The sequence below is a fragment of the Paramormyrops kingsleyae genome, chromosome 10, assembly GCF_048594095.1.
Source record: "Paramormyrops kingsleyae isolate MSU_618 chromosome 10, PKINGS_0.4, whole genome shotgun sequence".
In the NCBI taxonomy this organism is placed as follows: Eukaryota; Metazoa; Chordata; class Actinopteri; order Osteoglossiformes; family Mormyridae; genus Paramormyrops; species Paramormyrops kingsleyae.
The window spans coordinates 31561162-31578306 of NC_132806.1; positions in this window are offsets into that span (position 1 = coordinate 31561162).

Consider the following 17145-nt stretch of genomic DNA (forward strand, 5'->3'; position numbering starts at 1 on the left):
TCATACTTCCTGAGTCTACGAGAGTCTGGATCGGATGAATTTTTATACTGACAATTTGTGTGAATTGTTGAACTGGCTTAAATACATAATTTATCAGGTTAAATACTTAAACTGTAAAAAATACTTGCACACCACCATCCTTTTACTTTGATTGTCTATGTTTGCTGGGTATTGAGTGTCCATTCTTAACAGACTACCACAATTGCTTGGAATTGCATTTGTTTCTGTTATTTGATAGGCTGATGTTCACTATCAAGCAATGTTCCTTATCAAGAGTTTATCGAAGGTTCTCATTTTCATATCGTTTAAATCTCAAATTCAAATTCAAAGTTGATATATCAAGCATATTGTCCAGTCCTAATGGCTTCCACGTGCTTCTGATTTCCCCACCATTGCAGCAGGATCATACAAACATTTTGAGTGTAAAAACCCTGGAAACTACCGGAAATATCTTTCTTAAGAGGTAGAAGAAAAATGTTGGGGTGAGAAAAAATGAAAAGAAAAAACAAGAAAATCAGGGGCAACATCCCATGAGGCCATAAGCAAGACTGCCACTCTCCTGCTGTAGTCCATGGACAGAATGAGGGGCAGAGGTGATGGCCCTATTCGGGGTGGACGTCCTCCAGAGAATCCATGTGACAGAGAAAACAGATCGTCTTTTAAAGCCTTTGAAGACCAGGTACATGTTGTGGCTGCTCTGTATCTCCATACTTTCACTGCCATCTGGAGGGTTTCAGTTTCGTTTGTGTTCCTCCTAGTTTGGCGCCATCGCTGATGGCTGATTTCATTCAGCTGGTGTGGTGTGTGTGTCTCTTCCTTTTTCTCTCTGTGTGACAGTACTCCCACAGTGGCCATTGCCCGCGTGCATGCTGCTGATCTAGCGAGGCAGCCGACGATTTTTCTGTGAAATTCGGTCCTTTTAGTGAGAAATTCTATTCCCATTTCTCTTTTTTTATATTTCTTATAAGTTTTCATGGAAATAGAATGAAGAACATTCATTTTAGTGGTGTATATGTGTATATATATGGTTAATTGATTCAATATACCACAACTTTTGCTGAATGTTTTCATGTGCAGTCACTTGACTGCATTAAACAGCTGTTTTGTTCACTGTTGTTCCATCAATGTAGTTATCACTCTTTGTCCTTTGGAATTCTAAACAATCCATCATTCAATAAATGATAGGCTCGAGCGTAGATGATGGGGAAAGCACTGGTATCTGAGGGCACTCTAGACAGTGTTGAAGTGCTAGACTTCCTGGTCTATGAGAGGCTACGTTTCATTCCAAATTGCTTGGCAACTGAAGCACAAGCCAGCTATCCAATTATTACTCATCCTTTAGGGCTATTACCCTGGACTATTTCTGTTGGGCTTGTCCCTGATGACTCTCCCACCGCACTTCCATTTACTGAAGCAATACCCTATGCTAAGATGTTTTCATGCATGCATTTGGAAAACACTTAAGTTGTATTTAACTGTAGCTATTTGAGCTACTGTGGCTCAATTTGTAATCTCACTGCTTTTCACTGGGGTCTGGCCTCAGGTGTGACTTTGTGCAATTTTCATGTACTTTTTTGTTTGTCTGGGGCACTGTAGACAATCTGTTTCAGTGACTCCACATGGTGAATTTGGGTCTGCATGTCATGGGAAGCTTTGCATTCTTCAGGCTGCACTGTGCCTATTATAGACAGAACACTTCTTGGTTATCAAGCTCATCATATTATGACAAATTATGCTGTGTTGTTTTAATACTGTATTGTGTCTAAATGTGCGGTGGAATAAAATACAGAATGTTGTGTTCTTCTGCATACATTATGGGTTAGCAATATCACATCAGTGTAAAGGCTCCAAAGCAATTTTATTAAATGTGCTTATTTAAAGTCTGACTAAATTACATTGCTTTATAAAGGACTCTAAATCAATTAAAGTTTAGCATTGTTACTGGGCAAAAATGTCAGCTCTGGATACAATCTAACCCTTTAATAAATAGGACATTTCAGAACTGGAGGGCATTTTCTGTCCCTGCTCACAATAAAAAATAAATACACTTACTGTGTTTGTCTTACAATATAAATGCTATTACAAAAAAGTGGTTTCAAATATGTATACAAATATATATTTAAATACCAAACATCTTCTGTGCATCTCCTAAAATGGCCAATGTGCTTAGGGGTCATTTACATGCAAGCCGCCCATATTTTAGTGTTTCTCCGCCCAAAGTACACTTAAACCCCACATGTGAGTTGATGGGAGAAAACACAAGTGAAAGAAGTGTGCAGCTTCATGCTTTTATAACTTAAATGCATGGGATTTTCAACCCCAATGTGTGTGAGGAAATATTTGAAAATAAGTAGTGTAATATTAACTGGTTTGTGCCAAGCATTGCACATATCAAAACAGCTCAATATCCTGATAATTCATTGTCTCTTTTATTAAAATTCATAACAGAAAAAGCTCTAATTATGAATTCCTAGTTGGAACTGCTGTAAGCTATCCAGAGGATTGCAATGCTATTGCACCATTGCTTTGTCCCACCATCTTAGTGCTTTGCCAGTCATGGTACTGGAGTATCTGTCTAGTCAAAGAAGGCTAGAGGGTGACAGTAAATTTGCAGGAGACTCCCTGAACTTCCGGCAGTGGCGGCATGTCTAGGCTACATCAGTTGCCAAAATCATAAACAGAACATGGATGGGGAGATGCAGTAGCTTTAGCACGCTAACAAAAACCAACCCGACGTTCTCCGGCTAACAAAGCCCACACATAGAGACAATAGTAATTGTATCATTATTCTTAGCATTGACAAAATGATCTTAAATGATCTGGTGCTATTATGGTTCTTCTTAGTGAGATGCGCTCTTGAGATGTTGTAACCATTGTTGCCGTCACTTCCTAAATAAAACTTAATCTCTCCTCTCTGGATCACTGCTTTTTCTTTACAGTTTTGAGAATCCTAAAAGATCCTTTACCTTTTCCAGGAACATTGCTGTTGCAGTCGACAACAACACATCCAACCTTGATGAACTTGACAAAAGAGCACACACACACACACACACACACACACACACACACACACACACACACACACACACACACATACAAAGTATCCAGGGTTGCCAACTTTGGTCAGCTGGCTAGAGGGAGATTTTTAATTCGAGATAAGTCTGCACACACACGCACGCATGCAGTTTTGTCACCTTGTTAAATGTCTGTAGGATTTGCAAATTACCCCAACACTTTTGACGTAGCTAATTTTAGGTTTATAATGGAATAATATAGATTTGCCATAAGACTTCTTGCATGAGGATGAATGTCACATCAGATCAGTGAGCAAGGCTCTCAAGTTTCATTAAAAGTTTGGAGTGAGATTATATTAGGGGCAAAATGTGTGTCTCATGGTCAATGTGGGAGACTTGAGAGCCCTGTTTACCTAATTCATCGGATCTTGCTCTTAGACTTCCACCTTTTCTGCACTCCATCTGTGTGTTCATCCATGTAATAACGTGCTTGCTGCGGGATCACATGTAAGATATTTTGGAATTTACCCGGAAACATTAAATGCTATTTTCTGATTGGCTGGTAGGTGGCTATTAATTCTGTATAACTGTATAACTGGACAGTTATGAACTTGGCAGAAAACTCCACTCCATATGCCTGCGCGTCGTCCAATAATTCTACATAACGGGACACCTTGGTGGGCGTTATCCCTTACTTCTCAGCGTGAGAAACACAAGGTGTGGCTTGTGAGCGTGAGAACTGGTTGAAATGCGTGTCTCACGGTCAATGCGTCAGACAGCCCTGTGTGTGAGATCTGGCAACCCTGAGTATCGTGCATCAAACAGGAAACTATGTCCCAATAACAGCCTTTACTTAGTGTGGGTGTGTCTGTGTGATGTCACATGCAGCCCTACATGCCCATTATTCTCCTTGCATTGAGCCTCTTTTGGTCGTTCAGTTCACTGCTTAATGTTTTGCCCATTAACGTTTTAATTCACGCCTTTCTTTCACTCTTTCCCTTTCTTCCAAATTTTATTGTAATTTGGTTCTCTATTATGTGCTCAATTATTCAATTCTAATTCAATAACAATAATTTTGGCCGTATGCAATATGTTAATATTTCAGAACATTACACTATTTATTCCAGAAGGCAAGGTAAATTCTGGATTCCAGACCTGGAATATCTTTCAACATGTTTTGTTGGATTCATCTGTTCTGTGTATATATAAACATCAACATGAATTAAATTAAAAACTATTCCAGGGAGCGTTTCCCAAAAGCATAGTTGCTAATTATGTTAGCAACTTACATAGTTGGAGCCATGCAACTGAATGGGTTTTGGGGGAAACACCCCTGTATTGTACACTAAAATATACTTTAAAATACATGACAAATTAAAATTTAGAATTTCATATTTCAAAACTCTTAAAATCACATTAAAAATGTAAGACATACTTTAGACTATATTAAGCACTTGGTTTTTACTGGAATATTTATTTCTCAACATGCATCCAGGCAATTCCATAAATTGACAGGCTGAGTGAATGAAGTGACATGAATTATATGATGAGTGACCAGTGTAATATGAAACCTTGGTGATGGTCATGTTGATAGAAATGAGAATAGACAGTGACGTCCCGGTGCACAAGAATTGGGGCTAATAATGCAGCTGTACTTTTAGATTTAGGACTGTCAAAAAGTAATAGATCCATGCACATTGTGTTATGTTATTGCATTTGATTTCTTCATATAATTGTTTTTTTAGTAACACTTTCAGTGAAAGCCATGCTCATACAAATCTATGAACATATTCAATAAAGCATTATGAACATGGCTATAAATATTTATAAAAAGACATGCTTATTATGCATTGTGAATGCTTTATGAAGCTCTCATCTATAATGCACTATAGATACCTCTATAATGTGTTATAATGGTCAGTATAAGAATTACTGATGGTTTGTGCCATAGACATGACATTCACAGAAAATGTTACCTTTTCTTTTAAGAATCAATTATACTGATTACACATACATAACACATACAATAAACGATACAGTAAGAAAACACCTCAAACACATATTTTTTCATAACCAATATATGAGCATCCATCCAGAAATGCAAATTTCATTTTTTTTAAAAGAAACTCTTTACGTATTCTCACCATGTTTACTAGAGTAAAGGGACCAAACAGGGTCCAAAATAAAATCAGATAGAGGAACCCCATCTTGAATTTTTCATTAGAATAGCTGATGCCAGGTTCAGCTTATGACCCTTTCATGCCTGCTAATACAAAGAGTAGCATTCACATATATTTTTTTTGTGTGTCCAGATCAGGTAAATTTAGTTTTATATTTTACTTTTAATAATGTGTAAATAAATAGTTGAAATGTGCTGTAGAGTAACACAACAACCCTTCTTTTCAATTAAAATTAAGTGCTCACTGACAGGTTTTCCAATGAACAGTCAGGCCTGAGCTTTGAAACTTGTCACTGCAGTAAAATAAGGAATCTTATACATTTATTCAGCTTTTCACCTCTTTGCGCCAGAGAGAATCTAATTCGGCATGGCCACTAATTACATTTAGACATGTTCATATGAAAGCACAGGCGATCGAAAAATCCTGTTTTTAAGATAAAATGTAAAGACTCTTGCAGAATGAGTTCAGGCGGTGTCGATAAATTATACAGCAGTATAATGACAGCTGACAGTTTATTGAAACGTGTTGTAAAGACAGAACTGCAGGAAAAAGAACATCTAGTTTTGTGTTTCATTTTTTCTTTCACAAACGGTGCTCAATGACCTATAGCTGCAGAAGTAGTATTGATATTCCAGTTTGAAATTTGTATTGATCATGTGCAGACTTTTATTAGAAGATTGTCAGGATAGATGGAATGGTCATAAAATGGTCATGACAGATAGAATATGGTCATCCTGGGGTGATATTTTGGATAAAAAGGCATACCTGGAGATGTTTGTAACATTTCCGTACTGTATTTCAAGTCAAGTCAAGTCAACAGCCTAGCAATGTAGAGTACATAGTGTGCAGAAACTGTGCAAATATAGCAGGAGAGTGCAAAAGGACTGGACAACTGAGGTCTCTCAGACAAGAAGTCCGGCATCCAATTGCAAGGAGAGGTTTTCAGGCTCAGCAGGCTGAGTTTCCCAATCCTCTGCTGCAGAATGATTGTGTTGAACGCTGAACTGAAGTCCATGAAAAGCAACGAATGTAAGTGCCTTTATTGTCCAGGAGAGTAAGGGCCAAATGTACAATGGTGGTTATGGCATTGTCTGTGGAACGGCGTGGCGATACGCTGTTATTATAATATTGTTATTAGTATATATTACAGCTGTTATGAGATGTTAGGATGTATACATGCACAATGTTTATGAATGATTTCATTATGAAGGTGTACTGAACGTTTTATGAATGCAATACAAAAGCATTATGAAGGTGCAGTTAATGTAAAGTGTTACCGTTTATTTATTTGAAGATTTTTTTTATGTATTTTGATTTGGGTATCAGTATTTTATTCAATTTCAATTGCAGTGTTAAGAAGAGGACAAGTTTTACACAGTTTAAAAAGATAAATAAAGGAATATTTTTTTTATTAATTGTCTGCAGCTCATTCTGTAAAAAAATCGTGAGAAAATCATATCGCGAATTCAGAATCGTGAATCGAATCCTGAGTTGAGTTTATCGTTACATCCCTGATAATTATCCACCGTGTGTGTGTCTTTCTGTCCTTAGTGTAACCTCCCAGTTTCTGTGCCATTGTGTACCACCGTATTGTAGCTTTGGTGCAGTCCTTTTAAGGACGTCTTTAAAAGAGCAACTTTGTGAAATTCCACGTCTTGTTCTTGTTAAACCTTTTTTTTTGGAGGGTGGGAACCGGTCCATAGGTAAATGTCAGCACCATGTATTTCTCCAGTGCAAGTGTAATGCTCCATGAATGTCTCCAATCACCCTGTTATAATGAAGGGTAAATTGTAAAATGGCGAGTTCCTCAAGAACAGGATTATCTTTTGATTTATTGCCTTCCAAACAAATGTATGGCGTGTGAGTGGATGGCGTGTGAGTGAATGGTGTGTTCGTGAATGGCGTGTGAGTGAATGGTGTGTGCGTGAATGGCGTGTGAGTGAATGGTGTGTGCGTGAATGGCGTGTGAGTGAATGGCGTGTGCGTGAATGGCGTGTGAGTGAATGGCGTGTGCGTGAATGGCGTGTGCGTGAATGGCGTGTGAGTGAATGGCGTGTGCGTGAATGGCGTGTGCGTGAATGGCGTGTGAGTGAATGGCGTGTGAGTGAATGGTGTGTTCATGAATGATGTGTGAGTGAATGGCGTGTGCGTGAATGGCGTGTGAGTGAATGGCATGTGAGTGAATGATGTGTTCGTGAATGATGTGTGAGTGAATGGCGTGTGAGTGAATGGCGTGTGCGTGAATGGCGTGTGAGTGAATGGCGTGTGAGTGAATGGCGTGTGCGTGAATGGCGTGTGCGTGAATGGCGTGTGAGTGAATGGCGTGTGAGTGAATGGCGTGTGCGTAAATGGCGTGTGCGTGAATGGCGTGTGAGTGAATGGCGTGTGAGTGAATGGCGTGTGCGTGAATGGCGTGTGCGTGAATGGCGTGTGAGTGAATGGCGTGTGAGTGAATGGCGTGTGCGTAAATGGCGTGTGCGTGAATGGCGTGTGAGTGAATGGCGTGTGAGTGAATGGTGTGTGCTTCACATAAAGTTTGGCATTATACCTAAATGCAGCATTGGGCATTGATATGCAAATATTTTCCTGAGCAGTTCTCTCACAATTACCTTTCACCTGGTTGATCCATATGGTCAGTGAACAAATAAATACGTCTTATGTGTAATGTTGTAGTCCTACAGCTGTCTATGTGTAATCCAAGACACCCTTAGATATGAAATATTTACATCAGGAATATTCAAAAATACTTGTGCATTCCCACACAACCAGCAAAGCATAAAAGGTCCATCCATCCATTTTCAGTAACCGCTTATGCTATGCAGGGTCGCGGAGGGTCTCGAACCCATCCCGGAGGCTAGGAGCATAAAGGATCATAAAAGGCAGGCAGCATAAAAGATCATAGAGGCCAAACCAATTTTTAAGTCTGATGAATAAATAAAACCATTCGGGCTTGCTTTAGAATGAAACCTGCATAACAGATAGAAACAGAATGAGATTTGAGCATTTCTAATTAACTAATTGACCAACCATAAAGGATGAAATGTCATTATCATTAGGCAGCAACTTCATACTATTTAGTCCTCTTTCAAACCTGAATATAAGAGCCTTTTATAAGGGGCATTTGTCTCCTTTAACATTGTCTTTCTATTGATTTACAATGGTAATCACACATACTCTGTTTCCCTTAATTGGAAAGGTAGATTTCTTTTAATGAATACCCAAGATTATATATCCTATTTTAATTCCATCAGCATTGCTATATTCCTGCATTTTCTGTAGATATTTGCAAACAATTTGGCCTTGGACTTGGTTGGAAAGTACACTAGGTTAAGCAGGGATTTATATAAAATGCCAAAAGCCAAGCTCATTGCAATGCCGCTGGCTTACTAGAATTGATCTCAGCTGATCTTTTCTTAAAAGTACATTTTTTTAAAGTAAAATATGCACATTATGATAAATGATCACACACTGCCAGTACAAGAGTGAAAATGTATTCTGTGACTATATATATATATATATATACATATGAAATGCACATGCACGTTTTAATAATATTTAACCATCTTTGATATATATATATAGGATGAATGTATGATGAAAGATGATGTCTATACAGTACAATTTAGTATACAGTATATATATATATATAAGAAATATATACAAACACACATGTATATATAAGGTATTTATCTCAAAGTGAAATATCATTAAAATGTGCTTGTTCGTGTTTTCTTCATGATTGATAAAATGCACACTGGCAGAAAGAGGTCCACGTACATTATGTCTCCAATCACCCTGTTATAATGAAAGGTAAATTGTAAAATGGCAAGTTCCTCAAGAACAGGATTATCTTTTGATTTATTGCCTTCCAAACAAATTGTTTTCATAGGGAATTTTCTCGCTGCTTGTAGCACACTGTGCGTAATTCAAAGTAGAATGGCAGTCAGCCAGTAGGATCTAATGGCCATGTTTTCACACCTTGGCATCCACAGGGACAGCCGGCTGTCCAGCTACAGCGTAAACAAGACACAAGCTGTGCAGCATTACATCAGCCCTGACATGAAGTACAGCAGGCCTGACATGAAGTACAGCAGGCCTGACACACATGCTCGCCACAAATCATTTTTTTAGAAACCGTGAAGTTGGAGGTTTTGCATATTTTACAAATATTTAACAAAACCACATTACCCAGTATATTTCATATAATTGCTAAGCATTTTACAGTTGCATTGGTCAGTTGAGTCACAAAAGTTATTTCACTAACAATACAAATTTAAACATGAAATAAATGCTCTATAAAATGTGTCTATACATTATACGCATATGTGTGTGTGTGTGTGTGTAATTTTCTTTTTGCTGTCCCCTTTTGTAATCCCACTGTTGGCATATGTGTGTGTGTCTGTGTGCGTGCGTGTGTGTGTGTGTGTGTGTAATTTTCTTTTTGCTGTCCCCTTTTGTAATCCCACTGTTGGCATATGTGCAAGGATTCTTGCTGAGCAATCACTCAATAAAAGCATTTTTATGAGTCACAAGTGAAATGGTCTTTTTCTCCCATAATTTCAACAGAGAAGCAATTTTTTCACAACAATGTTTTAAATAAATGTTAAAAAAAGCTTATTGTGAGCATTCCTTTGATTCTAGGGCCAATTAGACTCATTTTCATTAGAATAAACTTTAAATGAAACAATTCTCAAACTATAATGTTATAGGGGGAAATGGAAAGTAAATTACAACCTAGTTACTGAAGACAATTGGTGATTAAAATTTACTATTAAATGAAACCCTGTTGTTTTCTTTAAACCCTAAGAATAGTTAGGTGAGCAGTTTGCAATAGAATCGGTACGTTTTTATAGACGTTTGTGAATATCCTTATGGCTGTATTGCCTGACCATTATAGTACTGCAATGTACTTCTCATTACGCAGTTATAGATTTATTTTATATATCAAAATATCCATATTACATGTCAGATGCAACGAATGTCTTTTGCATAGGTTGAATGAGCAGTAATTATTGCAGGAAAGCAGGTGCAAGAGTGGAACTATGGAATGTCAATGAAAATGAATGTAAATTATGTGGCGGTAGTAGAACCTGCAGTGCTTCCCACAGCACTGCCTGAATCAGATCACTGCAGTAGTAGAGCCAGCAGTGCTTCCCACAGCACTGCCTGAATCAGATCACTGCAGTAGTAGAGCCTGCAGTGCTTCCCACAGCACTGCCTGAATCAGATCACTGCTGCATGTCTGTCTGCTAATTGACAGCAATCTTACATCTTGAAGGCCTTGTTGGCATGGCAGTTTAAGGAATGACTGCAAACCAAGAGCACATTCAAAAGGGACTCTTACAGCATCTATATAATGTGATGCGCGTATTACCTCATGCATACTCATCTTGCGTGGTTCTCTGCTGCCACCGCATTGCGCTGTAAAATGTAGAATGTGTTCAAGAAGCTGAATCATGCAAAGTGCTTCGGGAAACAGCTGAAGCTTTTTATGTAATGTGCTGCAACACTGGCGACCGCTGCTATTCAGAGAGAAAGGGTTACATTTCTAACCGAATGATCACTGATTACATGATGCACGCAGCTCCTGCCTGCTTTTCTGTCATGTTGCCTTGTTATTTTCATGCAGTGCTGCTGTTGGCATAACACTTAAAAAAGAAGAAAAAAAGAATCCCAGTTGCAATTATTTTGCTTTTATTGTGAAATATATCAACTCAGTTATGTCCACAGGGGAAAACATACATTTATGCAAATGTGCATATTAATTAAAGTTACCCTTCAGGATTTACTGGTAAATTTAGATATATTTACATTGTATCCTTTCACAGTCATTTGTAATATATAGAAATATTTATTTGTATATTTGTTCACCTCCACAAATGCAACTTCACAAATGCTTGGTTTTTGATTGTGAGGAAAAATTAACAATAATACCGTTTCAGTAATTATTTTGAGCTGTAGTTCTGTATCGACTCTCCTGGTTGCTATGGTTGCTGAGTACTTGTATGCTGGACTCACAGCAGAGAATGCAACATCAAGCATTCAAACAGGACCGAGTTATTTAAAATAAAAAGATCCTCTTTAAGGTTTAATATGTTACCTTGAAATACAATACAATAATACGCCACCTCCTCTTTATTGAAACACATCAATTTATGGAACTCAATTAGGTTGTTTTTATTTTGTCCATTAGATCATATTGCAACCATTTCAGTAAAGGTTCTTACATCTGGCCATAACAGACTGCCAGTTAAAAACACACATGTAATGCAATCTTAGGTTTTCTTAGGCATCAGAATAAAAATGTAATAGTATGGACTATGAAGAATTACCTGAATACAGACCACAATTTTTCAGGTTTTGACCATGTGAATGCTTCAACCAGCCCCAAATTAAGGTTACACTCTAGTTGAATATTTACAACAAATTAACATAAATAATACAAAATACATGGAAAACAAACAGAAATGGGTTGACATTTATACGATATAGATCCATAAAACCTAAAACATTTTCCATAGCTGTTTCTGCAGGGCGAGGTTACACTCAGTTTGGAGTCCATGCCAGGAAGCAGAGGTCACAGGGCAAGGGGCACCCTGGCTGCCATGCCAGTCCACAATAATGCATAAATTATCTCACAGACACTAATGAATACCAATGAAACATGCTTCTAAATACCTGATTATTTGTCGGGTGACTTTTTGGTTTTGCATGGACTTTAAAGTGTATATAGTAAATAACTGTAAATATATAGTCTTAATGTGTTACAGTCGCAAACAAGTCACAATAATGGAATGCAAAAGAAAAAGAATCAATAAGATGTTATTGTGAATCGTGAATATTACAATTACCATAAAACACTTCCTTAAAATTAATAATTCATATTGCACAATTTCTCAAACACTCCAACAAACAATTTTACTTGATTACTTTTTCATTGCTCATTAGGAATTTAGTATACAGACTCAAATTTCTTGAGCATAAAGCATTTCTATATAACTAAAGTTTACAAACCAGTGGCCTGTACTACGGAGTGGGGTTACTGGCGTTTCGGGGTAACTTGTCAGATTTAAGGTACCACAGTTTACAGTAAATGGACTTCGTATTCGTTCATTTACATTTTGCCCAGACTACCTTAAAACCACAACACCACTGAGGTTATCCATGGCCTGTCTGGTTAGGCTACCATGTATGCTGCCCTGGTTTTAGTGGTTAGTATTCTACCATTTTGGGCCAAAATTCATACCTGTACAAACTGAATTAGCTATTGGGGTTAGGGGTATTTGGGCGTAGAGATACACTGGAGATTAGGCTGCAGACCAATGCCCCTTGACAGGTGAGCAAACAAAGAAACACTTGACAAAAAGGGGTCTTTTACACAGTGACACCCCCTTCAGAACAGCCATCCACCAATAGCCGCCCGCAGAAGCACGTCTGGGCATCTGGCCTCCCTTTCCCTTCTATATGAAGTCTCCCCAGCATTGGTTTCGAGCGCTGAAAAGAATGACTCTCCTCCCTCCTGATTGGGCAATCAGTGATTGCTAGCCTTGGCCCATTGGCTATCATTGAGGCCAATGGTGAGGGAAGTAGCTACATGGTGCTGATGAGGCACGATTCTAGGATTTGACCTTGGGGGGGGGGGACTTAGGGCTAACCCTCTGAAAAAATACACAGGATGTCACCCCCCCCCCCCCCCCTCCATTGATTAAATTTCCCAAGAGGAGGAGGGATCGGCACGACAGAGTTTGCTGAGCTGGGGGTACAAAATATATAAAAAAAATCTGGGACAAATCGCTAAACGGAGGCAAAAAATAGTGTCTAGAACTGACAATGGTGAACATCACGGCGGCTTACTAACAGTGCCATCATATCATACTGTCAACTCGCCTTCATACTGGAGTTATATAATATGCTAGTGTACCTCAAATATGACGATTACAACATTTGGAGTTTAATTAAATGTATATGCCATTATGTGGCAAAGTAATGATTGATATGTGGGGTTGTTGCAAAGTGCTTTTCTGACATTAATGCTATTAGTACTAAATAAGCCAACAGAGGGGTTTATTTGTGTTTCTTGATCTAATATATATTCCTAAGAACATTCCTTAGGCAAAGGTGATCTCAGATTTGTTACGTATGTTATAGTGACTATATGCTGGTTGTATAAATCTAAATCCAGACCATGTTGCTGAATGCAACATGACCATCTTGTCTTTTCATTGAATATTATATCGCCACAACACATTTTTTACAACAAGTTTTTATACTCAGAGGTCACAGTATTTAGTAAGTAATCATAAGTAAAATCTTGACCTAAGTTTAATATTGATGTAAAATAATAGTGAATAATAATAATAATAATAATAATAATAAACAAATTATTTCATTAATGTCTTTTAGGGAATTTTACAAACTGCTAGTCACCTAAGAATGGAGTGCTTTGAATAATTAGCTCAAAACTGGCATTGACTGGTTTCTTCAAATGAAATGTTACCTATCTTTTAATGTGACCAGTATGGATTTGCTGCTCTGCATTGTTATCCTTCAAGCAGGAAGCTTAGGACACGGGGGGGGGGGGGGGGGGGCGGGGGTGGATCATTTGCCAGTTTATCACAGCTCCTGACACACTCTGGCGTCAAAATAAAAAACATTCAGCTGGCCGTTCACTGGGTCCTCCTCTTCCCATTCATTAGAAGCAGCAGTGATTTCCTTCTGAAACCTGGAACATATTCTGTTATAGCTGCTCAAGTTACTAGACAGTAATTTGAATCATCCAGCTGCATAAATTCCTACCAACTAAAAAAAAAAAAGATCTCATTCAAGGTAAAAAATGTATATTGTATCCATTACATTATGTGTTTTGTCTATACCTCTATACTGGTTAGCTATATATTATATCTATTATAAAAACATTTTACACCACAATGCTCTGTTTCATTATTCACTCAGCCATTCATTCCTTCAAAATGCGTTCATCACTGAACTTCTTTTATACTTTATTCAGCTCACAGTGCCACTGATGTCATTTATATGTTAATCAGCCTTCAGTAATTACTTCATGTTCCAATGGGGCAATATCACTGGCATGTCTGCCCTTTGTAAACAAGTGAAACAAATAAATGAATGATCATTAAATTACCTGCAAATTAATGCTATCGATAAACAAGAAACAAGATAAACAAGACTTACTGGAAACATTTATTGTAGTTTTATTTGTCTGGAAGGTTGTGCATGCAGATCATGATATTTTTTAAATGCATTGAACGCTGTTATTGGATAAACAGGAACGGGTCCTATTACTTCACATTGACACAAATAAGCGAAACAATGTAATGATTAACCACTTACTCGCCAGTGAAAAAAATTTACAAATTGTTGCAAACTATCATGTATTTTATGCAAATTCCACACGTAACACCCACAGCAGAGCAGCAGTAGACATATGCTACACTTGAAATGGAGCCCTAATGAAATTCATGCATTAGTAATTAGACTTATTGGCTTTTTGGTTTAAATCAGCTGAATCCCAGTGAAAGCAAGATGTGTCACTTCTAATTACTGCATCAGATTCTGCTCACTGCTGCTGCTCTGACTATCTTGAGTCTAATTTAAAGGCCGCTTGGCATTCCCTTCAACGGGGAAAAAAAAAACAGAAAAAAAGCACAAAAATAAAGATATACATATTATTTCATATTGTTCTTCAACTGGCAACAAAACTAAAACAGGTAATAAGGTTTTTGAAAGTAAAAAGTTAATCAGTGGTATGGTAATGTATTCTCTGGTACACAATGATAATGTAATTTGGGGAAAACTAGATGGAGTTACGTTTGGTCTCCAAGTCATTTCTCAAACGGCAGTTATTTATAGACACACACACAGCTACAGTGCTGTCATGGAGAAGCTTCTCTTTTAGTGGTGCATCTATTTACATTTTTACAAGGATAATGACTATAAAAGAACTTTAAGTGATTCATAAATGGTGGGGGATTTCTACCTTCTTCCTTTCAACTTTTCTAATTTCTAGGGGCTTACTGACAGAATGCCGGGAAGATTAAATGCCTAATGCAAAGTGTGCTATGACAAACATCATCCAAAAAGGCGATGCTATATTACAGAGGTGAAGTCATACAAGTGAGAACACATCATCACATGCACTTGTCATAACTTTACATACGCCCCCGTGACTGAGAAAAACAAAATATGTGAATAAGCGTAATCCACCCATAATGTGCGTAATCCATCTGTAAATCCATCACTTTTTTGTTAAAAGATTGTTGTCTCAAACCGCAGAGTTTCAACCACACTGTATATAGAAAATAACCATTACAGCGTTATAACTGTTCCAACTGATGGTTTCAAAATATTTGACCATTTCTGATAAATGTAACATTGCCTTATAAATACACAATAAAAAGATTTTTTCTTATGTGTTAATAAATGAAACTTAACTATGTCCTAAAACAACATACAAAATGGATTTTGATGTTCAAAATTCTTGGGGTTTTGCCCAATACATCTGAAGTACTCTGAAGCACTAGCTACGTCTGATCCTGCAAATTGCAATGGCTTCCACTGATAATATTTTAACTCAATAGGAAATAACTTTTTATTTCTGGAAAATTGTAATTTATCACAGCCATATTTCAGGCATTTTTGAAAATGCATGTCTTTAAATTTGTGAAATGAATATGCACAAATGCCAGATTTCATTGATTGAGGGTTGCAACTTACTGCCCACTGCAGCAGTGTTGTATGGATGTGCAGTGATGCAGCTACAGTTCCAAGAGGTTTGTTATATGAGCATAACGTTTCCTGTGGTCTGTGAACTGTATGCATGTTTTTCTGTATCATGGCTGCATCATACAAGATTGTTCTCTTCAATGGGTAAATAATCATCAAATTTGTGCTTAAAATAACATAATACTGTTTTTTTTTTCACTTTTCATGCTTATATACATGTCTGATTTGTCATGATAGGTCCCTGATTATTTGTTACAATTATATAATTCATTTAGCATTTAATGCTAGCATTCCTCACATATCATTTAATATTTTTTGTACTTATTAATCAGATACTTTTATCAAAAGCGACACATAACTGAGAAAGCTAGGTCAAGCAGCCCCTGACACAGTCGAGGATAAGGGTCCTTGCATAAGGTCCCAATGGGGAAAACACTGTCTGCCATTGGATTTGGACTGTGGACCTTCTGATCATGGACATAGAGTCCTAACCTGCAGAGCCTCATTGTAGAGCCACACTCTGCCCTACATTTCCCATACGATAATATTTTTAAGATTGCATGTTATTCTGGACTATATTACACTCTCCTAAAAATATTCCAATGTTTTTGATTAGTGCTCTGTGAACATTTTTACGTATCTACTATTGTAGATAGTATATAGCATTCATGTTCTGTGCTCTGCAGTTTGGAATAATTGAATTTATCTGGCATGGATGTATGACCTACACTAGTTAGTGTATTATATTCTTATTGGTGGTCAACATCATTCTTGGGAACGGTAACCATGGTTCCCTCAAAGTTACACACAAGGAGTCTAATTGCAGCAGAAGGGGGCTGAGACTATGGCACAGGCTGCATATGTTTACCCATATCTTCTGAATAAATGCCCCCCCCAGGGTGTCTGCCTGCACTCTTGTCTCCTATGCCTTCTTGCCACATTAGTGGAAGATGCCAATAGGTGGTGACACTGATGCCAAAACGCGGCACCTCCCCGATGGACTCATTCGGCAAGTAGCCCCAACAACCCCCACCGAGACGGCTGATGCCATCGACTGAGCCATACCTGCAGGACAAGCCCATGCTCACTGAGCAATTACTAGCTAGAGAGCTAAAGTATCCACCAGGGCAAACCTGTTCATTCCACTATCTTGCATGGTGCAAATCCAGGACCACCTTCTGTCAGCTCTGCTGGGAACGGGAAGCACT